The 17,013-nt window shown below is 53.3% G+C and overlaps 1 protein-coding gene across 1 annotated transcript in view; it reads right to left on the minus strand.

The window, feature by feature from the left end:
* RNF43 (ring finger protein 43) overlaps positions 1-17,013 on the minus strand; it is a 56,489-nt gene that overhangs the window by 17,600 nt on the left and 21,876 nt on the right. The gene's annotated exons all lie outside the window — the stretch shown is intronic.

Here is a 17,013-nt window from a genome sequence, read left to right on the forward strand (position 1 = left end):
TGCCCTGCTGGTGTCGGACACCTCTGCGGCGGGCATCACCACTGCTGCTTCACCCCCTGGCCCTGGCTGAGGCTTTGAATGCCACAAGAAGCAAATCAAAGTTGTGGTCCACCAGGAAGATGTCCCAGAGAAAGGTGGAGTTTCTGCCTTTCTGGTGCCTGCACTCAGGTCTGACTTTGTCCCAGTCACAGATGTGCAGAGCGAGAGCAGCCGGTGAGACCACAGCCCTTGGCTTCTGGGACAGAGCATCCCAACAGCGGGGTCCTGGTGCTGCAAGGACTGCCAGCTTCCTCGGGCCACAGAACTCTGCCTGCAGCCAGCTTGCTCCCCGCCAGCGCTCTGGGCAAGGCGAAGGGGCCACAACAAAAGCAAACTCCCGGTGCCCTCAAACATTCATCACTTCTTGCTCTCAGCCACCAAACTTAACAACTCTGGGGTAAATTTGCAGAGGAGAAGCCAAAGGAAGGAGTGAAAAAACTGAAAGGTAGAGAGGTGCTAGGAATGAGAAGGGAGAGGAAAAGATCCCAGTAACCGCATCCTCAGTAAGTCCTGGAAAAACATCCATCAGCTTGAGCCAAACAGTTGGCAGCTGGGAGCCGAGACGGGATGGGGTCAAGGCACTGGGTCTGGGTACACACCTCTGCGAGCATCCAGCGTGTTACGGTGACACAAGCTGTGGGGCTCACTCCTGCCAGTGGCACTCAGTTTTGGTTTTGGGGGTCAAGTCCACCGGAGGTGGAGCTGCCCTGTTGCCGGGGCAGAGCTCGGATGGGTAGCGCCTGCTGCCCACAGCTGCATCTCATTCCTGTGCATTCACCGACACGCATCCTTACTGCATCGGTGGGTGGAGATGTGGGAAACCAGCAAGAAAGCTCAGCATTATAAACCAGGAGGATCAGGGCAGCCTTTGCATCTGGGGTCCATCCAGAAGCATGCCCAGAAGGCTTGCCTACCCTGCATGTAATCCTGCCACAGCATCCCAGTGCTGTGGAAAAAAAAAAAAAAAAAAGGCTGTTGTCTTGGCAGATTTAAAAGCAAGGAGAGGAATTGTCATCCCATTCTCAGGCTGCTGCTTACCCCAGCACGGACCTGAGCACCCAGAGGTGCTGACCCCTTGGCATGCGGCTGGCAGGAGCTGGGAAATGGGACAGGCTGGGAAACAGCCAGATGATGTTTCCAGGTGATTCAGACTGGATATAAGGAAACATTTTTTACACTGAGGCTGGGGGAACGCTGGCCCAGGTTGCCCAGAGAGGCGGTGGATGCCCCATCCCTGGAAACATTCCAGGCCAGGTTGGCCGGGGCTGTGAGCAACCTGATCTGGTTGGAGATGTCCCTGCTTCTTGCAGGGGGGTTGGACTGGGTGGTTTTTAAAGGTCCCTTCCCGCCCAAACCATTCTGTGATTCTGTGTTTCGTCCTCCCTGCCAGCTGCTTATTGCAGAAATCCAGCTGTGAGGGACAGGGAGAACGGGGCTCCCTTCACCTAACTTCAGACACGCTGATGTCGCCATTTAACATCCGAGCGGGTCGCAGGAACAGCTCCTTCAAGGCAGCGCGACTCTCCAGGCTGTTTTTAGTCACGTCCTTCAGCAGGAGATGCACCATGCCTATTTCTCACTGCCAACAGTGAAGGAGAGCAGGCAATTTGCTCAGGTGCAGCCATCCGTATGGAAGCCTTCAAAAGCTGAAGGAGACACGCAGCACCTCCGCTCACTCAGAGATGCAAAACGTCCTTGTTAGCCCTCCTGGGCACGGGACGAGGACAGCTCTGCCTGCTGGAGCCTCGGCATCTGGAAAGATCAGGGTAGATGGAGCTAAAATTGGCTAGGGCTGCGTGCTTGGAGCTGGTCCGGGGGCAAGACGGAGCATCCTGCCCTGCATCTCCCCGCCAGCCCAGAGCCCACCGTCCCCAGGCCAAGGGCTGCTGGTCTTCACTCCAACGCCTCCGGCAAAGCCCCAAGGGCTGCAGCAGGGACTGTCACCGCTTGCTGAGGCTCTTGGCCGCCCCGGCCGAGCTGACAGGGCCCAGCTAAGGTCCCTCCGGAGACAAGTGAGGCCCTCCCGGGGACCGCAGCTCCAGTACCCCCTTCCCTGAGCAGCCCCCTACACTGACCCTGCAGGCACTGGGGATTCCCTGGGAGGGCAATTTGCAAAGACAGAATCACAGAATCACAGAGTGGTTTGGGTGGAAGGGACCATTAAAGGCCACCCAGTCCAACCCCCCTGCCAGGAGCAGGGACATCTCCAACCAGATCAGGTTGCTCAGAGCCCCGTCCAACCTGACCTGGAATGTTTCCAGGGATGGGGCTTCCACCGCCTCTCTGGGCAACCCCTGCCACTGCCTCAGCCCCCTCATAGTGAAGAATTTTTTCCCTATATCCCCTTCGATCGCCTGGTTGTACCCATTGGAAGCGCGCAATCAGGCCGCCGGCAGGCGCGGGGGTGGTTTTGTGCAGCCTGTGCTGCGATGCCACCCGGCACCAATTCCGAATGCGCGAGGACCCTGGGACTGCAAAATCAGGAGGTGTCGCAAAATCACAGTGCTACATTTCGTAGCACTAAAGCTTGGGCCACAAAACAAGAATAGGTCCTGCAAAGCCATGAAAGCGAGTTAAAAATGGTGAGGATTAAGAAAAAAACAAACCACAAGCCCACAACCACAGACGTTTGTAAATTGCCCAGATTTTGAGGTAGGTAACACCTACAATCAGAAGAGTGTAAGGAAATCAGCCCCCAGACCCAACTCTCAGGAGCTCGGAGACCGAGGTGCATGGGATGGCCGCACGAGCGAAGACCCACGCTGCTGCACTCCAACACAGGGCACCGCCGAACCGCTGTGCGCCTCTGACCGGCCCTCCCTCACCCAGCTTCCTCTCCGCATCTCCCTCTCTAATCCATAGCGATATTAGAAGAAAAATGTCAAAACACCACATAATTTAGACTTCAGACTTTCAGATGCTAGAGGGAGTGCAATTGTACCACGCTGAGCACCTTAAACTCTAAAAATCCAGGGTTCTGGGGAGGAAATCCAACCCGTTATGACCTGGGAGTGCTCGGGGAAGGCTCCCAAATAACCCCGTGCTTCGCCCGTGCGACGGCAGGCGCTGCCCACACCAAGACCCGCACGGCATCCCGTGATCCCGCGGGCCCTTCCAAGCAACGCCATTACCTCTGTGCTCTGTTTGCTTGCCTGGGAGTTCTCTGCCTTTTGGTTAATATGTCATTTCAATAATCGCAGAAAAACACAAAACAGGAAATGTAAAGAGCGTGTCTCGTGACACTTCTAATAATTCTGAGATAAGCCTCCTGCCAGCGTTATCGAGCCTTCACCGCGTTGCTCCCGGAGCCCGGAGGAGCCCAGGCTGCTGGCGCTGGGGAAGAAGTTGCACGTCCCGGCGCTGTGCCCGGCCCTGGCTCGGAACGGCTTGGGGTGCTGTGGCGTTCCCGGGGCAGTGACCCTACAGGGACAGGGACAGGCCTGCGCGCTGAGCACGGGGCAGCCACTCTGCGGTGAGGACTGCCGGGCCTGAGCGCAGCGTTAATTACAAACACCAGGAATACGAGCAAGGAGCTGAGGCTCTGCAGCTCCACGTCAGCGCGGGGAGCGTGAATGAAACGCTGGCAGCTGCTCTGGAGGGGGATCCTGTCGGTAAATCTGGAGAAGATGTGCTGATGAACGCACCAAAGCCTTCCCTTTGATCTTTGAGCACATCACGCTCACAAGACAAGAGCAGACTCGAAAAATAATCTAAGGATGATAAAAATGAAATACAACGAGATTCGTCAATGCAGAGGACTTGTGCCCCAAAGGTGGCCGTGGCTGCAGGGCCAGGTCCCTCACACCCTCTGAAACATGCACACGTGGCTGCAGACGGGCTCAGGGACGGCAGGAGCGAAGGGTTTCTGCGGGCAGAGCATCCCCCGCTCTGCTGGGCTGGGCACCTCTGTAGCATCGACCACCAAAAGGTCATTTCTTCTTTCAGAAAGTCTCTCTGATCTAGCAGACAGGCAAAATCCAGTCACCGGAGATACGTTCATATCCAAAATTCAAGAGGTCTCGCACACGTTGTCTAAATCCCAGCACGCTCCCGAGCCAGCGCTCCTGCTCAGCAAAAGGCATCGCGCTGGATCCCGCAGCGCTGGGCCTTCCCTGCTGGAAGTCACATCGATGCTGCGCCAGACCCTTCTCCCAGGATGATCCCTGCCTGGCTCTGCACTGCTGGGATCCCAGAGGTGGGGTTGGGACAAGTAAGGGCCCTGACAGCGTTTGGACCCGGTCTTGGGTGATTCTGCCCTGCCAGCTCTGCCCACACCCTGGCCCTTGGCCCTCTTCTGTCCACATCACCTCTCCTTAAATACCGAATTTCTCTTTTCTAACTTACCTTTGCCATCCTTCCCTCTTTATTCCCCCCAGACCCACTCTCTTCACACCCACCAGCACCGCTCACAGGTCGCACCGGGCGGCCGGGCGCTCCCCTGCGGAAACGCCGGGGATGTGGAAAGGTCCCGGGGAAAGCCAGGCATAGAGGGGTGCTCGATTCTCACTTGGGGGGCTTCATGTATAAAACAGAGAAAAAAGATGACCCTGAGAGGTCACTGAGCCCACTTTGCTGCCCGGAGGCAGGATCAGCCAGACACATTCCTCAGAGACACTGGCTCAACCTGTTCTTGAGATCTCCAAAAAGGGAGACTCCTCACCCACTCCGGGGCTGCCTTCTCCTGCACGCCGGAAAGTATTTATTTTCTAATGCATGATCTGAATCAGTCTTGCTGCAGTCTAAGCCTTTCAATTCTCACTGAACCAACTACACCCACAGAAAAGAGATTATTCGCTTTTTTTTCCCCCCAAGAACCATCTAACCAGATCTGTTCCCCTTTCCATTCACAAAGAGTCTTTGGGACACGGGCGGAAAAAGGACTGGGAGAAGCGAAGTCGCTGACAGCCTCAGTTGTCTCTGTACGGGAACCCAGAGAGCTTCACACCCTTCCATCACGGGGGGTGAGTCAAAAGATTGAGATGATTTGAAGTGGCAGTAAAAATTTTACAGCCAACCAGTAAGGGGCATGGAAAAGAGGAAGAGAGCAGGACAAGGGAGTGGTCACCAAAGGGCTCTAGAAAAATCATGGACAAAACTGGTGAACTGTTAACGCCAACATGTAACTTGTCGCTGAATTGACTACAATACCAGAAAAACCGGAGCTAGCAAGCACTAAGCTGAATGTGAAGACGTTGAGAGCAAGGCAGGGAATGGCAGACGACAATCCTGACTTCCCCGACAAAACAAATGGCAGAAAACAGCGCAAGGAAGAGAAGAGAAGAACTAACAGTGCTTTGGAAAAGGAGAGGGATGCTTCGCCGACCCACACTCAGGGGTTCCTCAAAGCAAGCAGTGAGTGTGGGCGTTCAGTTACCGCTGTACACCGGCATCCCCTCCTCTGCTCTCCTACAAGGTCAAGGGTACAGAAGATGGCAGAGCATCACCCAGTACTGCTGGGGCCACCTCCAGAACTGAAATGTTAAAACTGGATACTGAGCGATAGACCGATAAAAGACATTAGCAAATGCAAATACAAAAAAATACATCTAGCCATTTCACGCTGGGATGAGCTCTAGGTTAGCTGTTAAGAAACAGGAAAGATCTTGGTGCCATCGTGGGGAGTTTTATGGAAACTGCTGCTGAATCACCCAAAGCAGTCAAAAGGCAAACAGACTATTAGGCATTGCCAGAAAAAAAATAAAAGAAAAAATAAAAAAGAAAATCTACTAGAGAAAGCTTCCGTGTGTCAACATCTTGAATATTACAAGAAGTCCTGCTCCCTCCACCTTAACCAGAGGGCACTATTTCTGTACAAGAAGAGGTAAAATGAACAAGAATTCTTCAGCTTAGTGGAGCTGGGGTATGTTAGAGCTACATGAAATCATTAAAAATCTGGAGAATTCAGGGAACAAAAGACCACGAAGAGCTGTTAAACGCCAAGATGCTGATACCAGCCCTGGCTCCAGCCGTCTCTGAGCCCAGCCGGCCGGCAGCCGCGGGGCTGCAGAGGGGCATCACTTGGTGTTCGCCCTCTCCCTGCACATTTTGGGGCTGCGCAGGGGAACTGCCCTGAGCCTGGTGCACCCACACGGGCGCTGACGGGCTGCACGCTCACCTCCCGGCAGGAGTACTTTTCCTGCAAATATTTGGGCTAAGAAACCAAATGACAGAATAAAGCTGAGGTTCTTGGCCAGTCCCGGAGAGCCGGGAGAGCTTCTTCCACCCTGCGGGTTCGTGCTGAATGCCGGCGCAGCCAGCTGCGGCCTCACCTGTGGGGGACAGGTGCCCGCCCTCTCGCCGACACGCCAGCAGCTTGAATCCCACGTGAGGCTTTTGGAGGAATACTCAAGCGTGCAGGGGCTGGAGAAGCGTGCAATGATTTTGTTCAGGGCAACAAGCCCTCCCACTGGCACGGCTCATGGCCAGAGCATTTTGCTTGTTGGAAAGGAAAAGGCTTGTTGGAAAGGCTCCCTTGCAGGTGAGCCACATGAGGAAGAAGGGAGCCTGGCAGCAGAGAGGAGATAAGCCAGGAGCCTAAGGCATGGCGAGGGTACGCAGCATCTCCAGCTTGTCGCTGGGAGATGCCCGCTCCCCGCTGAGCTGCTTGCTTCACCCAGTTGTGCCATGTCACTGTCACGGAGCGTGAGCTTGTGAGGGCAGAATACGGACATTTCTCTACTTGTGAATATCAGGGTCCAGCTCTATACCCTTCACAGGTTTCTATTCCTTCATAGGAATTCCTTCAAAGAGCAAGTGCAAGTGCTGTACTACCCTTCTCCCCATCTTTACTGCTAGAACTGACCTTGTTGGGAGAATTACTGGGCAAGATCCTCTGCTGCAGGGGACTATCAGGAGATCGAAATGGGGAACCCGCAATAGGATTGCCACTCTTCAGTTTATCTTGGTCCTTCAGCTCTGTCAGCTCAACAGAAGCTCCTCTTACACCAAGATCACGCCACTGCATAGCCGTCACCCCGCTCACAGACACGGCAGCAGGAATGAGGGGACACTTCCAAAGACAGAGGAGATGCTGCCGGGAGCCCGGCACGCAGCTACAGCAGAGACGATGCCGCTGGAAGGACATGGAGAGCGTGGAGGGATGCGGCACGGAGGTGAAGCGGATGTTAACCGTGAAGAAGACAGAAATGGCTGGTTGGAAAAGGAAGAGAATGGCAGAGTGTTTCCAGGGGCCTGAGGAAAAAAATGCAGCTTCCATGACTCCTGGGCATGAAGCTTAGCCATCAGGATATGGGGCTTTTTAATTGACCTGCATAAAGTTTCAAGAGCTGTTATAACAGCAAACACACCTTACCCACATGTGAGTCACGGACAAACACGTTCACAGATAACAAACACATTATTCTTGGAGAGACTCAGGTCCTACTTCAACATGTGAATAGCTCTGACAGCCATCCGAGTGCCCTGAAGGAGGGGAGAGAGGTGGGCGAGGAGACAAAGGATCCACAAGCTGCCAGTGCAACACTGCTGTGTTCCCTTACGCACGCTCCCGAGCTTCACCCTCTGTGGCCGCCTCAAGGGTCAGCAGTGCCCGAGGGTTCGGTACAATAAACCAGTCCCTAATCAATAACTGCATCTTCTTCTCCTTTTCATTACAAAGCCAGTGAGCAACAAAGAGAAGTGCTGAACCCCAAGAGGGATGTTTATTTGATTAGCACATGTGCAGGGTTAGATGGTTAAGGTGAGTCACTGGGGCCGGATCTTTTCCATCGTATTGCACAAGCATGGCCATGGTGTTGGAGAGAACTCTTGCTACACACCTCACTGTCCTACCGTCAGCTCCGTGGAATTTCGCTCTCCTATGGACAGAGGTCCAACAGAGGGGAAGCAAGTGTCACTTCCTCTAGCGCTGATGGTGATGATGATAGTATGGGACAACCAGGAAATCTGTGGCAAAGTTTCATCACGATGTCTGGTTATACTCTCTCTCTCTTTCTGGTCCGCATATCCATTTTGGAATATCAAAGGCAAAGGGAGGTTCTCTGGTCAGCCCTGACTCACACCACTGCATGAAAGCAAAGGCAAGCTGGCCCATGCCATGGGAGAGCAGCTCACGTGCCTGCTGCCTCCAAGCATGCTGTGGGCAGCCTGGACTGAAGACCCAATGAGCAGCATCCAGCCCATGTTGACCTGCTCACGTTTGAGGGCTCAACTCGTCCTTATTCTGGGGGACAATATCACTGGCCAGCTCCATAGTGCAAGGCCCTCTTACACAATGACCTTCTGCACCGTGCTGACCTGTTTTAGAGGTTTGGAGGTTAAAACTGCTCCATAAAACTCACCCAAGACTTGTCCCTCAGCAACAGCTCAAAGCACTGGCAAAACCCAAGCTGTGTGGACACCATGGCTGCCTGGTGGCATAGAATCACAAAAGGGTTTGGGTGGGAAGGGACCATTAAAACCCACCCAGTCCAACCCCCCTGCAAGGAGCAGGGACATCTCCAACCGGATCAGGTTGCTCAGAGTCCCGTCCAACCTGGCCTGGAACGTTTCCAGGGATGGGGCATCCACCACCTCTCTGGGCCTCCTTCCTACCACTCAAAGCACAAAGCTGTATTGTCACTTGGGACCAGCTTAGGGGTGGCACAGATACATAAGGTCCTCCACAACTAATACAGCGAGCACCTTTACAGAGAGAGCTCTGACCCTAAAAGCAACTCTGCAGTGACGGGGACTCACCCAAACCCGGATCGCTTTACCACAGAGACTGGAATGTCGCTTCCTTGACCAGCAAGTTCCTATAGTGGGTTTCAAAGTTAAAGCATTGGAAGTAGATGCCAGAGAGAACATTCTTGCTTTTCTAGAAAGAAGATAACAGATCTAGAAGAGCAAAGACACAAGAAAATTCTCCTTGGGGAGACTATGCCATAATTTCTTTTGAAGCATCACGCATCTCCAGGAGGGCTGACTTGTTCCTGGAAGGAGACCATAGGGTTCTCCCAAGCTCGATGTGGATTGGGGAATCATCTAGTACTCTCCACCCTCCCTGGAGGTGTTCAAAAAACATGTAGACGTGGCACTTCAGGACATGGTTTAGTAGGCATGGTGGTGTTAGGTTGACAATTGGACTTGATGATCTTGGAGGTCTTTCCAACCTTGAAGATTCTATGATTCTATGAAGATGAAGCTCAGCAGCAGTGTTGCCTCCAGCATTGCTTGTAGACTGCAGGGCCCTGACATGGACCTGAACCACCATTGTGGCCATTTCTGGAGAATCCAGCAACAGTCCAGGGAAGCCTCACCTGGTCACGAGTGAAACGTGGGCATTTGTCACGATGGCACGTGAACCTGCGCTCACCAGGGAAAAGCTGAGGGCAGGAGATGGGCATGGGGTGCAGGAGTCACCCCTGCCGAGCCTTCCCAGCTGGCGCGGCGTCCCGGGGGAAACGTTGCCCGATCCCCTCCCCCTTGAATACCCCTGGGCTCCACCGCCTCAGCCAGGTGCAGAACAAAAGAAAACTCATGATTTCGTTATTGCTCCAGCGCCAAAGGTTTGAAGGTCAGCCGTTCGGCGCGGCGCTCATTGTATGGCCAAGCGCTGCCTGCGCTGCCTGCCCTGCCCGCAGCCCTGCAGCGACAGCCGGCTCAGCAGGGGCCGGGGCTGTACGGCTGGCTTCTGAGCGGGGAGATGAAAGGCTTTTTTCTAATGTAATAACTGACGGCCTCTTCAGTGCCGTTTGAACTGTTTACAGACTGAGTTAACGATTACAGGCAATGTGTACCTTGGCTGCTGCCCAAAATTCTTACCCGCCCGTCAGATATTATCAAAGAGCCCTTCACTGCTGGCCTGGAGTCCTTCCAAAGCACAGCGCCGAAATGCCGGCGTAGAGGAGGGGCCTTCGGCGCTCGATCATGAAACCCAAGCTAGAAAGTCACAGATCCGCTCTGGCGAGGTGTGCCGGGGACCGGCCCCCGAGTCACGTAGAGACACGGGAACACCCGAGAGGCTCCTAAAGCCCCTCGTGCCCCGTGGGTCCATGTGGGATGGGCTCTTCCCTGCAGGACATCACCTAGGGCTTTGCCTGTGCTGGCTTCCAGGCTTTATTAGAGGACACAGCTCAGGAGCTCTGGCTGTCCAGGTTTCCCTCCCTGCACGAGGTCGCCGCCGTCCATACCTCGCTCTTTACACGTAGCCTGGGTGGCTGTGTTAACGCTGGTGCTTACACGGCTTCAAGCGACTCCTGCCAAAAGCGTTTTCAACACCCTCATGCCTGAGAGTGTGGACAAGAACAAACCAGGTGGTGGGAGATTAGATAAAACCACTTCCATTGTTATTTGTAGCTGGAAAAATGCAGGTGTAGGTATAAGGTCTGGCCAGATTTGGGTTAGAAAGCAAGCCCCAGCTCTTTGGGGCAAACTGCACCAGGCCTGGAAATCCCGTTGAAACGCAGGGGTGAAATCAAGAACTGGCACGCTCCCCTGCTTACAGCTGAGGAACACAGAGCCACGTTCAGGCAGCACTGGGGCTACAGAGCAACCTGCTTCCGAGGCAGGAAACATCGCCGCTGCGGAGGACGCGCCTGCATACCGACGGTCACCGGCACCGCGGGAACCTGGGCGGGTTCAGTGGGAGCAGAAGCTGATCTCTGCACCAGGCATTGCTCCTGGAGGCTTCTGTCACAGGAAGCTTCCTAAATACAACTCAAAGAAAAAAAAATATCCATTTCAGATAGAAACATGCCTCATGGACCATGGTGGTAAGTCACCCTTATCACTGAACTTTAGGCTTTAAAATGCTCTTTAATACTGCTCACTAGACCATCAGCAGGCTGAGCTACCATGGCTTCAAGGTATCCACAGACCATTGCTAAAAAACCTCTGCTTCAGTCCAGCCGGGCGTTTAAACCTCCCAGGCACACCAGCAGCGTGAACGGATGCATCCCATGCCTGCCAGGAGGCTGCAGCAGTGCTTGTGTGCTGCCACCCAAAAGCTCTTCAGAGAAAAGGCCAGATAATAAAAGTATGAAAATTATGTTGACATTTTTCTCCTGTGTTCCCAAAATAAGGCATTTTGTCCTGCTCCAGAAAATGCAAAAGCGTCTCTTCCGCAGGCTGACAAGAATTGGAGTTTCCAAGGGATGCTTTCCAGAGAAGGGCCGATGCCTACACATGGTGCCAATTGTGGGCTTGAAATATGATGTATGTCAGCAGGTCCCGGGCATAAGGGCGAAGATTGAATAGCTAAAGGAATAAATTACTTTATTTTAATCACATACCGTACCAGCTTCCCATTGTTTTATTGCTCAGATGTAGTTTTTTTAAATAGGGATGAGAGAGTGGCTGGTGAAGGACACAAGGATCTCTCTTGTTGGATGTTGTCGTACTGCCAGGAGACAGAAATGTAAATGCAAATACATTTGCTGTGATTTGATTCTATAAAACTTGCTAGTACAGTGCGGTACACTACAAAAATTGGTTCCTCCTACGCTTACTTGCTAAGACATGAGTTCAGGCCCTCTGGGATCCGTAATTCCCTGGCTGCTATCTATGACATCACTGACATCTAAGGAGCTGCAGGAATGCCGAGAATGCAGCTCCGGGCTCCTGGGGATGCTGAGCTCATCTGCTGCTACAGGAGGCAGGGAAGATGGGGTGTCTGGGGCACAGTCCTGGCTCACAGCCTTCCCCTGCCAACCTACTGCTCTTTTTACGGCCACACAACTCACGGTCGCACAAGGCTGCACCAGTTTAAACTGCGAAGTTGGAATTGTTTGAAAGTTGATTTCACCTATGTCTTCAGATACTGAGCAGAAACGAGAATTTCAGCACAAGCACAGGGAGTTGCACCCAAAATTGACGTAACCCTGTGACCTGCGACAAGCCAGCAGAGACCACTCAGAGCAGTCTTCCACTTTTTGTGCCTTTGCAGAGCTATTGGAGTCACTGATCAGGTGGTTGCCAGCCTGAGGGGTTTCACAAACACACCTCATTCCCTTTTTGCCCATTTAAACTTTCTTCCACAACATCCTCTGCAAATGAACTCCACAGAAGATTTCAGCCGAGCCAATAACTATTTTTTCAACTGAAGGTATTCTCACAGGAGACTTCCAAGAGCGATCTCTGTTAGCCCGCAGAGGCAGCCTTGACTATTGCCATCCCTGCTGCATGTAACCAAGCTCGCATCCCGGGGAGCTCAGCCACTGAAGATACCACAGACGGTCAAAGAGCTGGGCTGGCAGGCTGGAAGGAGCGTGAAGCAGGCAAGCACAAAACTCTTCCCCTTAGTTCCAGCCTGCTGGGAGCCTCTGAAGACTCCAGTATTCATCACCAAAGGGCACGTCACGTCTCCACGCAGCAGTTCTTAGGGACGAGGATGACACAGCTCTTGGCCCAGTGCTCGAGAGGCTGAGGCCAAAAAGGTGAAGACATTTCCGTTTTCAGCCACCCCTGCTGCAGTGCTCAGAGCAGCACGGAGCTGTGAATGCGCAGGATCAAGGACAAGCAGGGCAGAAAGGGAAATAACTCCCCTGCTCAACAGACTGTCATCCAGTAGATTACCTACCCGCTGTCTTTACTCAAGGCCACCCAATAGTTTGACCAAACATTGCTTCAAAACGGCACAGCCTGACTGAGCTCTAGCTTTTTTAACTCTGCAGACGGGAAGGGAGCCATGCACAGACCGTTTGTGTGAGGCACTGAAGGTAGGTTAGTTGTGACATCACTTCCACCGGAGGGTCCAGCTCCTCAACCCGCGTCTCCTCGAGAGGGGACGGAGATCCAAACGGAGGGTGAGCGCCGGGATAATGAAGACATCTGCGGTCACAGTAGTTGCGACTAGAAGAAGTTCAGAAAGGAGACAAGGCGTCCTGCTCACAGGAGGGAAGACTCTCACTCATCTCTGGTGACTGCGGATCAGGAGACATGATGGATGGAGCTGCCAGCCTGACACCTGCCAATTCTGCTTTTCTTCTGCTTCTTTAACAATGGCGCTGGCTCCTGCCAGAGAAGCACCACTGGAAAAGAGAGTCTAGCACTGTCTAGAGCTTCTGATACGGCTGCTCGGCGATAAAACCACACTACATTCTCTAAAACCAGCCATCTACACCTTGAGTTGACTCACGCAGATGCCGATTCCTAGGTCTGACTGCCTTTTCTCCTGGTTCTGGAGGGTGCAGGGCGTCGCTGCAATCGCAGATTCTCCCTCTGCTGCTCTTCCTCTTGCTGTGCTCCCCTCACCAAGGCAGGATGTCAGATGAAGGTTTGTTACACAGCCACACTGGGAGCACAGAGAACAGGTTTTTGATGTTCCATCTCATCCCTCCACGCTTTGAGACTCCATACTTCTGCCCTGATGGGCTGTGAGAACGGCAGGTGCCCATCTCCCAGGGAAGGAGACAGCCTGTTCTCCCAGCTCCCATCGCCAGAGCCATGCCTGCGCCACACAACATGAATTTGCTCTCTTTGCAGAAAGCAAACTCCCCATACAGCTGCGTTTGGCTGGCATTGACATTACCACGTGGAGACCGCTGAGGCATCTGTTCACAACTATCTGCAACTGGAAGGGACAATCCTTCGTTACAGCTCAGTTGATTTCTCCCCCGGTACAATTCAGTTGATGCTCCCCAGCGTTACACTGAACTACGTGAGTTACGCTGCCCAGGACACCGGGCCCTTGGTTTCCTCATGCAATCGGCATCACCGTCACTGCGTAAGGACAAAAAGCCATTGTAGCCAAAACTTTAAAACCCGCAGAGCACTGCTTCGATAGTTTCTGTTGTATTAGGAATCAGTGCAGCACTTGAAAACACGGGGATAAATCATTAACAAGTCATTATTGTTCACAGGTATTTTTGGCCGGAAACCACTGAGGTCAACTTGGACAAACTGCTGTGGGGTAGTGGGGGTGGCACTCTTCCTGGAGAAGCATTCAAATCCTCCTCTAATACCAAAAAACAGTCTGGAAGTGACCTTCCTCGCTGAATCTGATTGAGTGCCACAGCCCCTCCTTCCCGCTCTCCTCGGCCCGAGCTTTCCTCCCGTCTCCGTGATCAAGCCCTCACGCCTGCAAAGCGCCCGCCGCTCTTCTGACAGCGCTGTTAATCACCAGCACCCCTCGCAGCGCGGGCAGGCGGCAGCCCAAACAGTATTTCTCATTTACCAATCCTATAATCTCACAGCTCGCATCAATCACTCCTGCTGCCGGGGGCTGGGGAATTCCCAAATGCTGCTGCGTCTCTGAGGGATCTGTCCAAGGATGGCTGTTTCTCATTCTCTGGAAACCTGCAGAGATGCCACTTCTGCACAAGTTCTATCAATCATTCCTTCCCTCCCCAGCAAAAATCATCATCTTGGTGGGCAACACAGCGCTCCTGCTCCTGCTGGGGCACGTGTGTGCATGGGGCGGGGGTACAAATCCATATTCCATTTGCTCCCGTGGCCAACACCGCCAGCAGACAGCTGAGCCACCATTGAGAGCCTTCTCCATGATTAATATGCTGGAGGCTGATCCGTCCTCACAGCTCCTAGCGCTGTCAGACACTCCATCGCCACAAAACACTGTTTATTCTCGTGGTCACTCAGTTTCCTGCAGCGGTGGCCAGTTGGCCACTGACCCCACTGCTGCTTAGCCGCTGTAAATCGAGCGCCAAAGGACACGATCAGAGCATCACGATGTGGCAACCCCTCCAGTTACGTGGATGTGGTCCTTTTAAAATTAAGCAAGCAAACAGTTCCAATACAGACAGCTCAAAGGCTGCTGTGTGCTGTTCAGTGTGTGATACAACACCAAGAAGGGGCTGCCTTTAAAGCCCAAAAAATCTCCTACGAAACGCCACGGAGTCAGCCCAGCTGCTCAGACGGCTGCGTGCCCAGCCAGTTCTGGATGGCTTGGTGGTGATTTTTTTGCTAAGGAAAAGTACTTTCAACTTTGACATTTAAAAACCACCTTTCATAAGCACACACACAAAAAAGAAAAAGTGTTTTCCAAACTCACCAGCTTCTGGAAACGTTCATGGAAGCCAAGAAAACCAGTCAGGTAAGCGAGCCTAGCTCCTGAGCCCACGCTTCCATCTTTCCTCTAAAAAATATTGACATCACCAACCACAGACCCAGGCAGGGACGTTTGGACTGCAAAGGGAAGCAACAGCTGCCTTACAAAAGCCTGAAGCATGGTCAGACAGCTCACAGCAGTTCTTCTGCCCAGCCTGAGGTTGCCAGCCCCCGCTCCGTGTGTCCTGAGAGCAGAGGCCGTGCCTGCACCTGGAGACCCTTCCTTCGGATGATGTTCCTCAGCAGCCTGCCCACCACCCTGCCCCGTCTTCACCCTGAAACGGCAGCTGGGCTGTCTGAGCCCCAGCTTTTTGTCAGCTTTAGGAAATTTTTGCTTTGAGAAGCTGAAAACATACATGGAATCGCAGCCTGAAAAGGCAAGGAAATGACCAACAGTTACCGGCTTCATGGTAGGGCTATGGGACCTGGGCTACAAACAAGGCACAGAAACAGTGGAAATGGGATTTGGAAGTATTTACTATTTTCATCAGTTAAGAGGAAACTGAAGGGCATCTCCCTGTGATAAAAATGGGAAGTTCTCCATCTCCCACTCCAAACCATGTATAACAGTGATGGCAGATGGGTAGCTGCTCCAGGAGATGCTGGTGGCAGCTGTGTTTCAGAGCTGATAGAGCCTGCACACTGACGGCACGCGTTTCACACTCCTGAGGTCAGGAATGACGTCTGTTCTTCCCAGCTGCAAGGCCAGCCATGTGCTGTGAGCCGTGTGCTCCAGTACCTCCACTGACAGGGACAAACCAAAATCTTGTCGGTCACCCACATCTATGTGCTGCAGTTCTGAAAACTGCACGCTGCAAAAGCCACAGTACGTGTTTTCTTCAAGGAGAAAATTTCCTTCTTTCCCTAGGTTGTCCCACAGCTCTTGAACTTGACGTTGAGGATACCTCTCCAGGATCTCAGGACATCCCACTTCTGCACCCCTGCACAGAAGAGAAGGTTCATGACAGGGCTGCCATCAAGTAGGGTTCAACCAGACTGGTTTTTCCATGGAATGATGACCAACGGTGCTGAAGGAAAATTCTTCTGAGTTAGATGTGGTCCTATTGACTGAGGTACAGCCCGAGCTACAATCAGCATTTCAAGGGTCTCCACACAACGGAGACATTAGGGTCCAGCCGCAGACGCTGCAGGAGTAAGTGGCTTCTCAGCCTGCCAGAGCACGTACCAGGGATCCCCCAACCCTTTATTTCCAGGAACTCTTCCTTTTCTGGCATTGTGTCCGATTACTCCCACTCCTAGACCTGCACCCAAGAGCTTCACCGACTCTGGAGTGCCCCCAAAATTCATCTGCCCCGTCCCAGCAGGGCTGTGCCCAGCTTCCATGACGTCCAGGCTCCATTTCCCCAGTCCTTCAAAACCCCCTTTCATACCCCAGGACTGGGGATGAACATCAAGTTGATTATAAAACAATTTCTTTTGTTGATAGAAAATTCTTTGCAGGGCGTGAACAGCAGGAGAAAGAAAGGACTCCTCTGAACTGCGAGCTGGCTGGAAACCCCCGGAGGGCAAGAATCCGATTCCTCGTCTTTGAGGAGCGCAGGCCTGTCTGTACAGGCTGCCGGAGCCGCCGGCCCAGGAGAGCTTTGTGTGTGCAACGCTAGCAATAACGCACACCAGCCCTCGCCTCGCCGGCGCAACGCGCGAGGTGCACGAACGGCCTGCGGCTTCTGCTCCGCGCACATCAAATGGCTGCGTTCCTCCCACTGGCACCCCTGCACAGCCCCACTCCTCACCCCGTCAATCCCCGTCTGCAGAGGCAAAGCTGCTCCCCAGCACCTCCCAACCCACCTGCCCCGCGCAGCCTCCCCGTCCTCCCTCCCTGCCCCCACGCGCCCTTTGCTGGCTGGATCATCCACCCCAAAATCAATCCTTCTCTCCCACTGCGCAAAACCCACCCGTGCGTCCTCCCGGCGCTGCTCAGGAGGAAGAAACCCTCCATCCACTGAC

The sequence above is a fragment of the Chlamydotis macqueenii genome, chromosome 19 (genome assembly GCF_036417535.1).
Source record: "Chlamydotis macqueenii isolate bChlMac1 chromosome 19, bChlMac1.mat, whole genome shotgun sequence".
NCBI lineage: Eukaryota > Metazoa > Chordata > Aves > Otidiformes > Otididae > Chlamydotis > Chlamydotis macqueenii.